The sequence below is a fragment of the Triturus cristatus genome, chromosome 11 (assembly GCF_964204655.1).
Source record: "Triturus cristatus chromosome 11, aTriCri1.1, whole genome shotgun sequence".
Taxonomy (NCBI): domain Eukaryota; kingdom Metazoa; phylum Chordata; class Amphibia; order Caudata; family Salamandridae; genus Triturus; species Triturus cristatus.
The window spans coordinates 937,002,887-937,015,841 of NC_140594.1; positions in this window are offsets into that span (position 1 = coordinate 937,002,887).

Genomic DNA, 12,955 nt, shown 5'->3' on the forward strand with positions numbered 1-12,955 from the left:
CCGAGACTGAAGAACAAAAAAAAAAAAAGGAAGTCTTCCGGCATACGCCATCATTTTACCAATATACAAGGCAAGTTTAACTCACAATAATTCCTTTATGCATTAAAAAGACGCTCACAGCATCAGCATGTCCTCACTAACTTATAGTGGGAGACTGTGCCTGAACATAATTTCTGTCAAGATGAGAGTAATATGGATCACATTGTGTTGGTCATGATAGTTCATAAAAGCCTGGCTGCCTCCATCGCTACTAAACCCTGCGTTATATCCTGGAACTAGCAATGTTGCAGAGAAGTATGTGAGGTTAAAAACTAAAATTGAGATTTGATTTTCTAATGAGCTTTTGATTCTCACAATAAAAGACTCCATAGTATTGATCTGTTTACCCTTTCTAAAAATCAAGATTTTTTTGTATTGCTTATAGAAAATGTGCTAACAGTGGACTTTTCCATCTACAGATTATACTGAATGACCAGAGGTGGCAGTGTTTCACAACCGAGTTTCTCTGAATTGCAGAGACTGAAGAACAAAAAAGGAAGTCTTCCGGCATACGCCATCATTTTACCAATATGCAAGGCAAGTAAAACTCACAATAATTCCTTTATGCATTAAAAAGACGCTCACAGCATCAGCATGTCCTCACTACCTTATAGTGGGAGACTGTGCCTGAACATAATTTCTGTCAAGATGAGAGTAATATGGATCACATTGTGTTGGTCATGATAGTTCATAAAAGCCTGGCTGCCTCCAACGCTACTAAAGCCTGCTTTATATCCTGGAACTAGCAATGTTGCAGAGAAGTATGTGAGGTTAAAAACTAAAATTGAGATTTGATTTTCTAATGAGCTGTTGATTTTCACAATAAAAGACTCCATAGTATTGATCTGTTTACCCTTTCTAAAAATCAAGATTTTTTTGTATTGCTTATAGAAAATGTGCTAACAGTGGACTTTTCCATCTACAGATTATACTGAATGACCAGAGGTGGCAGTGTTTCACAACCGAGTTTCTCTGAATTGCCGAGACTGAAGAACAAAAAAAAAAAGGAAGTCTTCCGGCATACGGCATCATTTTACCAATATGCAAGGCAAGTTTAACTCACAATAATTCCTTTATGCATTAAACAGACGCTCACAGCATCAGCATGTCCTCACTACCTTATAGTGGGAGACTGTGCCTGAACATAATTTCTGTCAAGATGAGAGTAATATGGATCACATTGTGTTGGTCATGATAGTTCATAAAAGCCTGGCTGCCTCCAACGCTACTAAAGCCTGCTTTATATCCTGGAACTAGCAATGTTGCAGAGAAGTATGTGAGGTTAAAAACTAAAATTGAGATTTGATTTTCTAATGAGCTGTTGATTTTCACAATAAAAGACTCCATAGTATTGATCTGTTTACCCTTTCTAAAAATCAAGATTTTTTTGTATTGCTTATAGAAAATGTGCTAACAGTGGACTTTTCCATCTACAGATTATACTGAATGACCAGAGGTGGCAGTGTTTCACAACCGAGTTTCTCTGAATTGCCGAGACTGAAGAAAAAAAAAAGGACGTCTTCCGGCATACGGGATCATTTTACCAATTTATAAGGCAAGTAAAACTCACAATAATTCCTTTATGCATTAAAAAGACGCTCACAGCATCAGCATGTCCACACTACCTTATAGTGGGAGACTGTGCCTGAACATAATTTCTGTCAAGATGAGAGTAATATGGATCACATTGTGTTGGTCATGATAGTTCATAAAAGCCTGGCTGCCTCCAACGCTACTAAACCCTGCTTTATATCCTGGAACTAGCAATGTTGCAGAGAAGTATGTGAGGTTAAAAACTAAAATTGAGATTTGATTTTCTAATGAGCTTTTGATTTTCACAATAAAAGACTCCATAGTATTGATCTGTTTACCCTTTCTAAAAATCAAGATTTTTTTGTATTGCTTATAGAAAATGTGCTAACAGTGGACTTTTCCATCTACAGATTATACTGAATGACCAGAGGTGGCAGTGTTTCACAACCGAGTTTCTCTGAATTGCCGAGACTGAAGAACAAAAAAAAAAAAGGAAGTCTTCCGGCATACGGCATCATTTTACCAATATACAAGGCAAGTTTAACTCACAATAATTCCTTTATGCATTAAAAAGACGCTCACAGCATCAGCATGTCCTCACTACCTTATAGTGGGAGACTGTGCCTGAACATAATTTCTGTCAAGATGAGAGTAATATGGATCACATTGTGTTGGTCATGATAGTTCATAAAAGCCTGGCTGCCTCCAACGCTACTAAACCCTGCTTTATATCCTGGAACTAGCAATGTTGCAGAGAAGTATGTGAGGTTAAAAACTAAAATTGAGATTTGATTTTCTAATGAGCTTTTGATTTTCACAATAAAAGACTCCATAGTATTGATCTGTTTACCCTTTCTAAAAATCAAGATTTTTTTGTATTGCTTATAGAAAATGTGCTAACAGTGGACTTTTCCATCTACAGATTATACTGAATGACCAGAGGTGGCAGTGTTTCACAACCTAGTTTCTCTGAATTGCCGAGACTGAAGAAAAAAAAAAGGAAGTCTTCCGGCATACGGGATCATTTTACCAATATGCAAGGCAAGTAAAACTCACAATAATTCCTTTATGCATTAAAAAGACGCTCACAGCATCAGCATGTCCTCACTACCTCATAGTGGGAGACTGTGCCTGAACATAATTTCTGTCAAGATGAGAGTAATATGGATCACATTGTGTTGGTCATGATAGTTCATAAAAGCCTGGCTGCCTCCAACGCTACTAAAGCCTGCTTTATATCCTGGAACTAGCAATGTTGCAGAGAAGTATGTGAGGTTAAAAACTAAAATTGAGATTTGATTTTCTAATGAGCTGTTGATTTTCACAATAAAAGACTCCATAGTATTGATCTGTTTACCCTTTCTAAAAATCAAGATTTTTTTTGTATTGCTTATAGAAAATGTGCTAACAGTGGACTTTTCCATCTACAGATTATACTGAATGACCAGAGGTGGCAGTGTTTCACAACCGAGTTTCTCTGAATTGCCGAGACTGAAGAACAAAAAAAAAAAAAGGAAGTCTTCCGGCATACGCCATCATTTTACCAATATACAAGGCAAGTTTAACTCACAATAATTCCTTTATGCATTAAAAAGACGCTCACAGCATCAGCATGTCCTCACTAACTTATAGTGGGAGACTGTGCCTGAACATAATTTCTGTCAAGATGAGAGTAATATGGATCACATTGTGTTGGTCATGATAGTTCATAAAAGCCTGGCTGCCTCCATCGCTACTAAACCCTGCGTTATATCCTGGAACTAGCAATGTTGCAGAGAAGTATGTGAGGTTAAAAACTAAAATTGAGATTTGATTTTCTAATGAGCTTTTGATTCTCACAATAAAAGACTCCATAGTATTGATCTGTTTACCCTTTCTAAAAATCAAGATTTTTTTGTATTGCTTATAGAAAATGTGCTAACAGTGGACTTTTCCATCTACAGATTATACTGAATGACCAGAGGTGGCAGTGTTTCACAACCGAGTTTCTCTGAATTGCAGAGACTGAAGAACAAAAAAGGAAGTCTTCCGGCATACGCCATCATTTTACCAATATGCAAGGCAAGTAAAACTCACAATAATTCCTTTATGCATTAAAAAGACGCTCACAGCATCAGCATGTCCTCACTACCTTATAGTGGGAGACTGTGCCTGAACATAATTTCTGTCAAGATGAGAGTAATATGGATCACATTGTGTTGGTCATGATAGTTCATAAAAGCCTGGCTGCCTCCAACGCTACTAAAGCCTGCTTTATATCCTGGAACTAGCAATGTTGCAGAGAAGTATGTGAGGTTAAAAACTAAAATTGAGATTTGATTTTCTAATGAGCTGTTGATTTTCACAATAAAAGACTCCATAGTATTGATCTGTTTACCCTTTCTAAAAATCAAGATTTTTTTGTATTGCTTATAGAAAATGTGCTAACAGTGGACTTTTCCATCTACAGATTATACTGAATGACCAGAGGTGGCAGTGTTTCACAACCGAGTTTCTCTGAATTGCCGAGACTGAAGAACAAAAAAAAAAAAGGAAGTCTTCCGGCATACGGCATCATTTTACCAATATGCAAGGCAAGTTTAACTCACAATAATTCCTTTATGCATTAAACAGACGCTCACAGCATCAGCATGTCCTCACTACCTTATAGTGGGAGACTGTGCCTGAACATAATTTCTGTCAAGATGAGAGTAATATGGATCACATTGTGTTGGTCATGATAGTTCATAAAAGCCTGGCTGCCTCCAACGCTACTAAAGCCTGCTTTATATCCTGGAACTAGCAATGTTGCAGAGAAGTATGTGAGGTTAAAAACTAAAATTGAGATTTGATTTTCTAATGAGCTGTTGATTTTCACAATAAAAGACTCCATAGTATTGATCTGTTTACCCTTTCTAAAAATCAAGATTTTTTTGTATTGCTTATAGAAAATGTGCTAACAGTGGACTTTTCCATCTACAGATTATACTGAATGACCAGAGGTGGCAGTGTTTCACAACCGAGTTTCTCTGAATTGCCGAGACTGAAGAAAAAAAAAAGGACGTCTTCCGGCATACGGGATCATTTTACCAATATGCAAGGCAAGTAAAACTCACAATAATTCCTTTATGCATTAAAAAGACGCTCACAGCATCAGCATGTCCTCACTACCTTATAGTGGGAGACTGTGCCTGAACATAATTTCTGTCAAGATGAGAGTAATATGGATCACATTGTGTTGGTCATGATAGTTCATAAAAGCCTGGCTGCCTCCAACGCTACTAAAGCCTGCTTTATATCCTGGAACTAGCAATGTTGCAGAGAAGTATGTGAGGTTAAAAACTAAAATTGAGATTTGATTTTCTAATGAGCTGTTGATTTTCACAATAAAAGACTCCATAGTATTGATCTGTTTACCCTTTCTAAAAATCAAGATTTTTTTGTATTGCTTATAGAAAATGTGCTAACAGTGGACTTTTCCATCTGCAGATTATACTGAATGACCAGAGGTGGCAGTGTTTCACAACCGAGTTTCTCTGAATTGCCGAGACTGAAGAACAAAAAAAAAAAAGGAAGTCTTCCGGCATACGGCATCATTTTACCAATATACAAGGCAAGTTTAACTCACAATAATTCCTTTATGCATTAAAAAGACGCTCACAGCATCAGCATGTCCTCACTACCTTATAGTGGGAGACTGTGCCTGAACATAATTTCTGTCAAGATGAGAGTAATATGGATCACATTGTGTTGGTCATGATAGTTCATAAAAGCCTGGCTGCCTCCAACGCTACTAAACCCTGCTTTATATCCTGGAACTAGCAATGTTGCAGAGAAGTATGTGAGGTTAAAAACTAAAATTGAGATTTGATTTTCTAATGAGCTTTTGATTTTCACAATAAAAGACTCCATAGTATTGATCTGTTTACCCTTTCTAAAAATCAAGATTTTTTTGTATTGCTTATAGAAAATGTGCTAACAGTGGACTTTTCCATCTACAGATTATACTGAATGACCAGAGGTGGCAGTGTTTCACAACCTAGTTTCTCTGAATTGCCGAGACTGAAGAAAAAAAAAAGGAAGTCTTCCGGCATACGGGATCATTTTACCAATATGCAAGGCAAGTAAAACTCACAATAATTCCTTTATGCATTAAAAAGACGCTCACAGCATCAGCATGTCCTCACTACCTTATAGTGGGAGACTGTGCCTGAACATAATTTCTGTCAAGATGAGAGTAATATGGATCACATTGTGTTGGTCATGATAGTTCATAAAAGCCTGGCTGCCTCCAACGCTACTAAAGCCTGCTTTATATCCTGGAACTAGCAATGTTGCAGAGAAGTATGTGAGGTTAAAAACTAAAATTGAGATTTGATTTTCTAATGAGCTGTTGATTTTCACAATAAAAGACTCCATAGTATTGATCTGTTTACCCTTTCTAAAAATCAAGATTTTTTTGTATTGCTTATAGAAAATGTGCTAACAGTGGACTTTTCCATCTGCAGATTATACTGAATGACCAGAGGTGGCAGTGTTTCACAACCGAGTTTCTCTGAATTGCCGAGACTGAAGAAAAAAAAAAAAAAAGGAAGTCTTCCGGCATACGGCATCATTTTACCAATATGCAAGGCAAGTAAAACTCACAATAATTCCTTTATGCATTAAAAAGACGCTCACAGCATCAGCATGTCCTCACTACCTTATAGTGGGAGACTGTGCCTGAACATAATTTCTGTCAAGATGAGAGTAATATGGATCACATTGTGTTGGTCATGATAGTTCATAAAAATCTGGCTGCCTCCAACGCTACTAAAGCCTGCTTTATATCCTGGAACTAGCAATGTTGCAGAGAAGTATGTGAGGTTAAAAACTAAAATTGAGATTTGATTTTCTAATGAGCTTTTGATTTTCACAATAAAAGACTCCATAGTATTGATCTGTTTACCCTTTCTAAAAATCAAGATTTTTTTGTATTGCTTATAGAAAATGTGCTAACAGTGGACTTTTCCATCTACAGATTATACTGAATGACCAGAGGTGGCAGTGTTTCACAACCTAGTTTCTCTGAATTGCCGAGACTGAAGAAAAAAAAAAGGAAGTCTTCCGGCATACGGGATCATTTTACCAATTTATAAGGCAAGTAAAACTCACAATAATTCCTTTATGCATTAAAAAGACGCTCACAGCATCAGCATGTCCTCACTACCTTACAGTGGGAGACTGTGCCTGAACATAATTTCTATCAAGATGAAAGTAATATGGATCACATTGTGTTGGTCATGATAGTTCATAAAAGCCTGGCTGCCTCCAACGCTACTAAAGCCTGCTTTATATCCTGGAGCTAGCAATGTTGCAGAGAAGTATGTGAGGTTTAAAACTAAAATTGAGATTTGATTTTCTAATGAGCTGTTGATTTTCACAATAAAAGACTCCATAGTATTGATCTGTTTACGCTTTCTAAAAATCAGGATTTTTTTTTTGTATTGCTTATAGAAAATGTGCTAACAGTGGACTTTTCCATCTACAGATTATACTGAATGACCAGAGGTGGCAGTGTTTCACAACCGAGTTTCTCTGAATTGCCGAGACTGAAGAAAAAAAAAAGGACGTCTTCCGGCATACGGGATCATTTTACCAATTTATAAGGCAAGTAAAACTCACAATAATTCCTTTATGCATTAAAAAGACGCTCACAGCATCAGCATGTCCACACTACCTTATAGTGGGAGACTGTGCCTGAACATAATTTCTGTCAAGATGAGAGTAATATGGATCACATTGTGTTGGTCATGATAGTTCATAAAAGCCTGGCTGCCTCCAACGCTACTAAACCCTGCTTTATATCCTGGAACTAGCAATGTTGCAGAGAAGTATGTGAGGTTAAAAACTAAAATTGAGATTTGATTTTCTAATGAGCTTTTGATTTTCACAATAAAAGACTCCATAGTATTGATCTGTTTACCCTTTCTAAAAATCAAGATTTTTTTGTATTGCTTATAGAAAATGTGCTAACAGTGGACTTTTCCATCTGCAGATTATACTGAATGACCAGAGGTGGCAGTGTTTCACAACCTAGTTTCTCTGAATTGCCGAGACTGAAGAAAAAAAAAAGGAAGTCTTCCGGCATACGGGATCATTTTACCAATTTATAAGGCAAGTAAAACTCACAATAATTCCTTTATGCATTAAAAAGACGCTCACAGCATCAGCATGTCCTCACTACCTTACAGTGGGAGACTGTGCCTGAACATAATTTCTATCAAGATGAAAGTAATATGGATCACATTGTGTTGGTCATGATAGTTCATAAAAGCCTGGCTGCCTCCAACGCTACTAAAGCCTGCTTTATATCCTGGAGCTAGCAATGTTGCAGAGAAGTATGTGAGGTTTAAAACTAAAATTGAGATTTGATTTTCTAATGAGCTGTTGATTTTCACAATAAAAGACTCCATAGTATTGATCTGTTTACGCTTTCTAAAAATCAGGATTTTTTTTTTGTATTGCTTATAGAAAATGTGCTAACAGTGGACTTTTCCATCTACAGATTATACTGAATGACCAGAGGTGGCAGTGTTTCACAACCGAGTTTCTCTGAATTGCCGAGACTGAAGAACAAAAAAAAAAAAGGAAGTCTTCCGGCATACGGCATCATTTTACCAATATACAAGGCAAGTTTAACTCACAATAATTCCTTTATGCATTAAAAAGACGCTCACAGCATCAGCATGTCCTCACTACCTTATAGTGGGAGACTGTGCCTGAACATAATTTCTGTCAAGATGAGAGTAATATGGATCACATTGTGTTGGTCATGATAGTTCATAAAAGCCTGGCTGCCTCCAACGCTACTAAACCCTGCTTTATATCCTGGAACTAGCAATGTTGCAGAGAAGTATGTGAGGTTAAAAACTAAAATTGAAATTTGATTTTCTAATGAGCTTTTGATTTTCACAATAAAAGACTCCATAGTATTGATCTGTTTACCCTTTCTAAAAATCAAGATTTTTTTGTATTGCTTATAGAAAATGTGCTAACAGTGGACTTTTCCATCTACAGATTATACTGAATGACCAGAGGTGGCAGTGTTTCACAACCTAGTTTCTCTGAATTGCCGAGACTGAAGAAAAAAAAAAGGAAGTCTTCCGGCATACGGGATCATTTTACCAATATGCAAGGCAAGTAAAACTCACAATAATTCCTTTATGCATTAAAAAGACGCTCACAGCATCAGCATGTCCTCACTACCTTATAGTGGGAGACTGTGCCTGAACATAATTTCTGTCAAGATGAGAGTAATATGGATCACATTGTGTTGGTCATGATAGTTCATAAAAGCCTGGCTGCCTCCAACGCTACTAAAGCCTGCTTTATATCCTGGAACTAGCAATGTTGCAGAGAAGTATGTGAGGTTAAAAACTAAAATTGAGATTTGATTTTCTAATGAGCTGTTGATTTTCACAATAAAAGACTCCATAGTATTGATCTGTTTACCCTTTCTAAAAATCAAGATTTTTTTGTATTGCTTATAGAAAATGTGCTAACAGTGGACTTTTCCATCTGCAGATTATACTGAATGACCAGAGGTGGCAGTGTTTCACAACCGAGTTTCTCTGAATTGCCGAGACTGAAGAAAAAAAAAAAAAAAGGAAGTCTTCCGGCATACGGCATCATTTTACCAATATGCAAGGCAAGTAAAACTCACAATAATTCCTTTATGCATTAAAAAGACGCTCACAGCATCAGCATGTCCTCACTACCTTATAGTGGGAGACTGTGCCTGAACATAATTTCTGTCAAGATGAGAGTAATATGGATCACATTGTGTTGGTCATGATAGTTCATAAAAATCTGGCTGCCTCCAACGCTACTAAAGCCTGCTTTATATCCTGGAACTAGCAATGTTGCAGAGAAGTATGTGAGGTTAAAAACTAAAATTGAGATTTGATTTTCTAATGAGCTGTTGATTTTCACAATAAAAGACTCCATAGTATTGATCTGTTTACGCTTTCTAAAAATCAAGATTTTTTTTGTATTGCTTATAGAAAATGTGCTAACAGTGGACTTTTCCATCTACAGATTATACTGAATGACCAGAGGTGGCAGTGTTTCACAACTGAGTTTCTCTGAATTGCCGAGACTGAAGAACAAAAAAAAAAGGAAGTCTTCCGGCATACGCCATCATTTTACCAATATACAAGGCAAGTTTAACTCACAATAATTCCTTTATGCATTAAAAAGACGCTCACAGCATCAGCATGTTCTCACTACCTTATAGTGGAAGACTGTGCCTGAACATAATTTCTGTCAAGATGAGAGTAATATGGATCACATTGTGTTGGTCATGATAGTTCATAAAAGCCTGGCTGCCTCCATCGCTACTAAACCCTGCTTTATATCCTGGAACTAGCAATGTTGCAGAGAAGTATGTGAGGTTAAAAACTAAAATTGAGATTTGATTTTCTAATGAGCTTTTGATTTTCACAATAAAAGACTCCATAGTATTGATCTGTTTACCCTTTCTAAAAATCAAGATTTTTTTGTATTGCTTATAGAAAATGTGCTAACAGTGGACTTTTCCATCTACAGATTATACTGAATGACCAGAGGTGGCAGTGTTTCACAACCTAGTTTCTCTGAATTGCCGAGACTGAAGAAAAAAAAAAGGAAGTCTTCCGGCATACGGGATCATTTTACCAATTTATAAGGCAAGTAAAACTCACAATAATTCCTTTATGCATTAAAAAGACGCTCACAGCATCAGCATGTCCTCACTACCTTACAGTGGGAGACTGTGCCTGAACATAATTTCTATCAAGATGAAAGTAATATGGATCACATTGTGTTGGTCATGATAGTTCATAAAAGCCTGGCTGCCTCCAACGCTACTAAAGCCTGCTTTATATCCTGGAGCTAGCAATGTTGCAGAGAAGTATGTGAGGTTTAAAACTAAAATTGAGATTTGATTTTCTAATGAGCTGTTGATTTTCACAATAAAAGACTCCATAGTATTGATCTGTTTACGCTTTCTAAAAATCAGGATTTTTTTTTTGTATTGCTTATAGAAAATGTGCTAACAGTGGACTTTTCCATCTACAGATTATACTGAATGACCAGAGGTGGCAGTGTTTCACAACCGAGTTTCTCTGAATTGCCGAGACTGAAGAAAAAAAAAAGGACGTCTTCCGGCATACGGGATCATTTTACCAATTTATAAGGCAAGTAAAACTCACAATAATTCCTTTATGCATTAAAAAGACGCTCACAGCATCAGCATGTCCACACTACCTTATAGTGGGAGACTGTGCCTGAACATAATTTCTGTCAAGATGAGAGTAATATGGATCACATTGTGTTGGTCATGATAGTTCATAAAAGCCTGGCTGCCTCCAACGCTACTAAACCCTGCTTTATATCCTGGAACTAGCAATGTTGCAGAGAAGTATGTGAGGTTAAAAACTAAAATTGAGATTTGATTTTCTAATGAGCTTTTGATTTTCACAATAAAAGACTCCATAGTATTGATCTGTTTACCCTTTCTAAAAATCAAGATTTTTTTGTATTGCTTATAGAAAATGTGCTAACAGTGGACTTTTCCATCTGCAGATTATACTGAATGACCAGAGGTGGCAGTGTTTCACAACCTAGTTTCTCTGAATTGCCGAGACTGAAGAAAAAAAAAAGGAAGTCTTCCGGCATACGGGATCATTTTACCAATTTATAAGGCAAGTAAAACTCACAATAATTCCTTTATGCATTAAAAAGACGCTCACAGCATCAGCATGTCCTCACTACCTTACAGTGGGAGACTGTGCCTGAACATAATTTCTATCAAGATGAAAGTAATATGGATCACATTGTGTTGGTCATGATAGTTCATAAAAGCCTGGCTGCCTCCAACGCTACTAAAGCCTGCTTTATATCCTGGAGCTAGCAATGTTGCAGAGAAGTATGTGAGGTTTAAAACTAAAATTGAGATTTGATTTTCTAATGAGCTGTTGATTTTCACAATAAAAGACTCCATAGTATTGATCTGTTTACGCTTTCTAAAAATCAGGATTTTTTTTTTGTATTGCTTATAGAAAATGTGCTAACAGTGGACTTTTCCATCTACAGATTATACTGAATGACCAGAGGTGGCAGTGTTTCACAACCGAGTTTCTCTGAATTGCCGAGACTGAAGAACAAAAAAAAAAAAGGAAGTCTTCCGGCATACGGCATCATTTTACCAATATACAAGGCAAGTTTAACTCACAATAATTCCTTTATGCATTAAAAAGACGCTCACAGCATCAGCATGTCCTCACTACCTTATAGTGGGAGACTGTGCCTGAACATAATTTCTGTCAAGATGAGAGTAATATGGATCACATTGTGTTGGTCATGATAGTTCATAAAAGCCTGGCTGCCTCCAACGCTACTAAACCCTGCTTTATATCCTGGAACTAGCAATGTTGCAGAGAAGTATGTGAGGTTAAAAACTAAAATTGAAATTTGATTTTCTAATGAGCTTTTGATTTTCACAATAAAAGACTCCATAGTATTGATCTGTTTACCCTTTCTAAAAATCAAGATTTTTTTGTATTGCTTATAGAAAATGTGCTAACAGTGGACTTTTCCATCTACAGATTATACTGAATGACCAGAGGTGGCAGTGTTTCACAACCTAGTTTCTCTGAATTGCCGAGACTGAAGAAAAAAAAAAGGAAGTCTTCCGGCATACGGGATCATTTTACCAATATGCAAGGCAAGTAAAACTCACAATAATTCCTTTATGCATTAAAAAGACGCTCACAGCATCAGCATGTCCTCACTACCTTATAGTGGGAGACTGTGCCTGAACATAATTTCTGTCAAGATGAGAGTAATATGGATCACATTGTGTTGGTCATGATAGTTCATAAAAGCCTGGCTGCCTCCAACGCTACTAAAGCCTGCTTTATATCCTGGAACTAGCAATGTTGCAGAGAAGTATGTGAGGTTAAAAACTAAAATTGAGATTTGATTTTCTAATGAGCTGTTGATTTTCACAATAAAAGACTCCATAGTATTGATCTGTTTACCCTTTCTAAAAATCAAGATTTTTTTGTATTGCTTATAGAAAATGTGCTAACAGTGGACTTTTCCATCTGCAGATTATACTGAATGACCAGAGGTGGCAGTGTTTCACAACCGAGTTTCTCTGAATTGCCGAGACTGAAGAAAAAAAAAAAAAAAGGAAGTCTTCCGGCATACGGCATCATTTTACCAATATGCAAGGCAAGTAAAACTCACAATAATTCCTTTATGCATTAAAAAGACGCTCACAGCATCAGCATGTCCTCACTACCTTATAGTGGGAGACTGTGCCTGAACATAATTTCTGTCAAGATGAGAGTAATATGGATCACATTGTGTTGGTCAT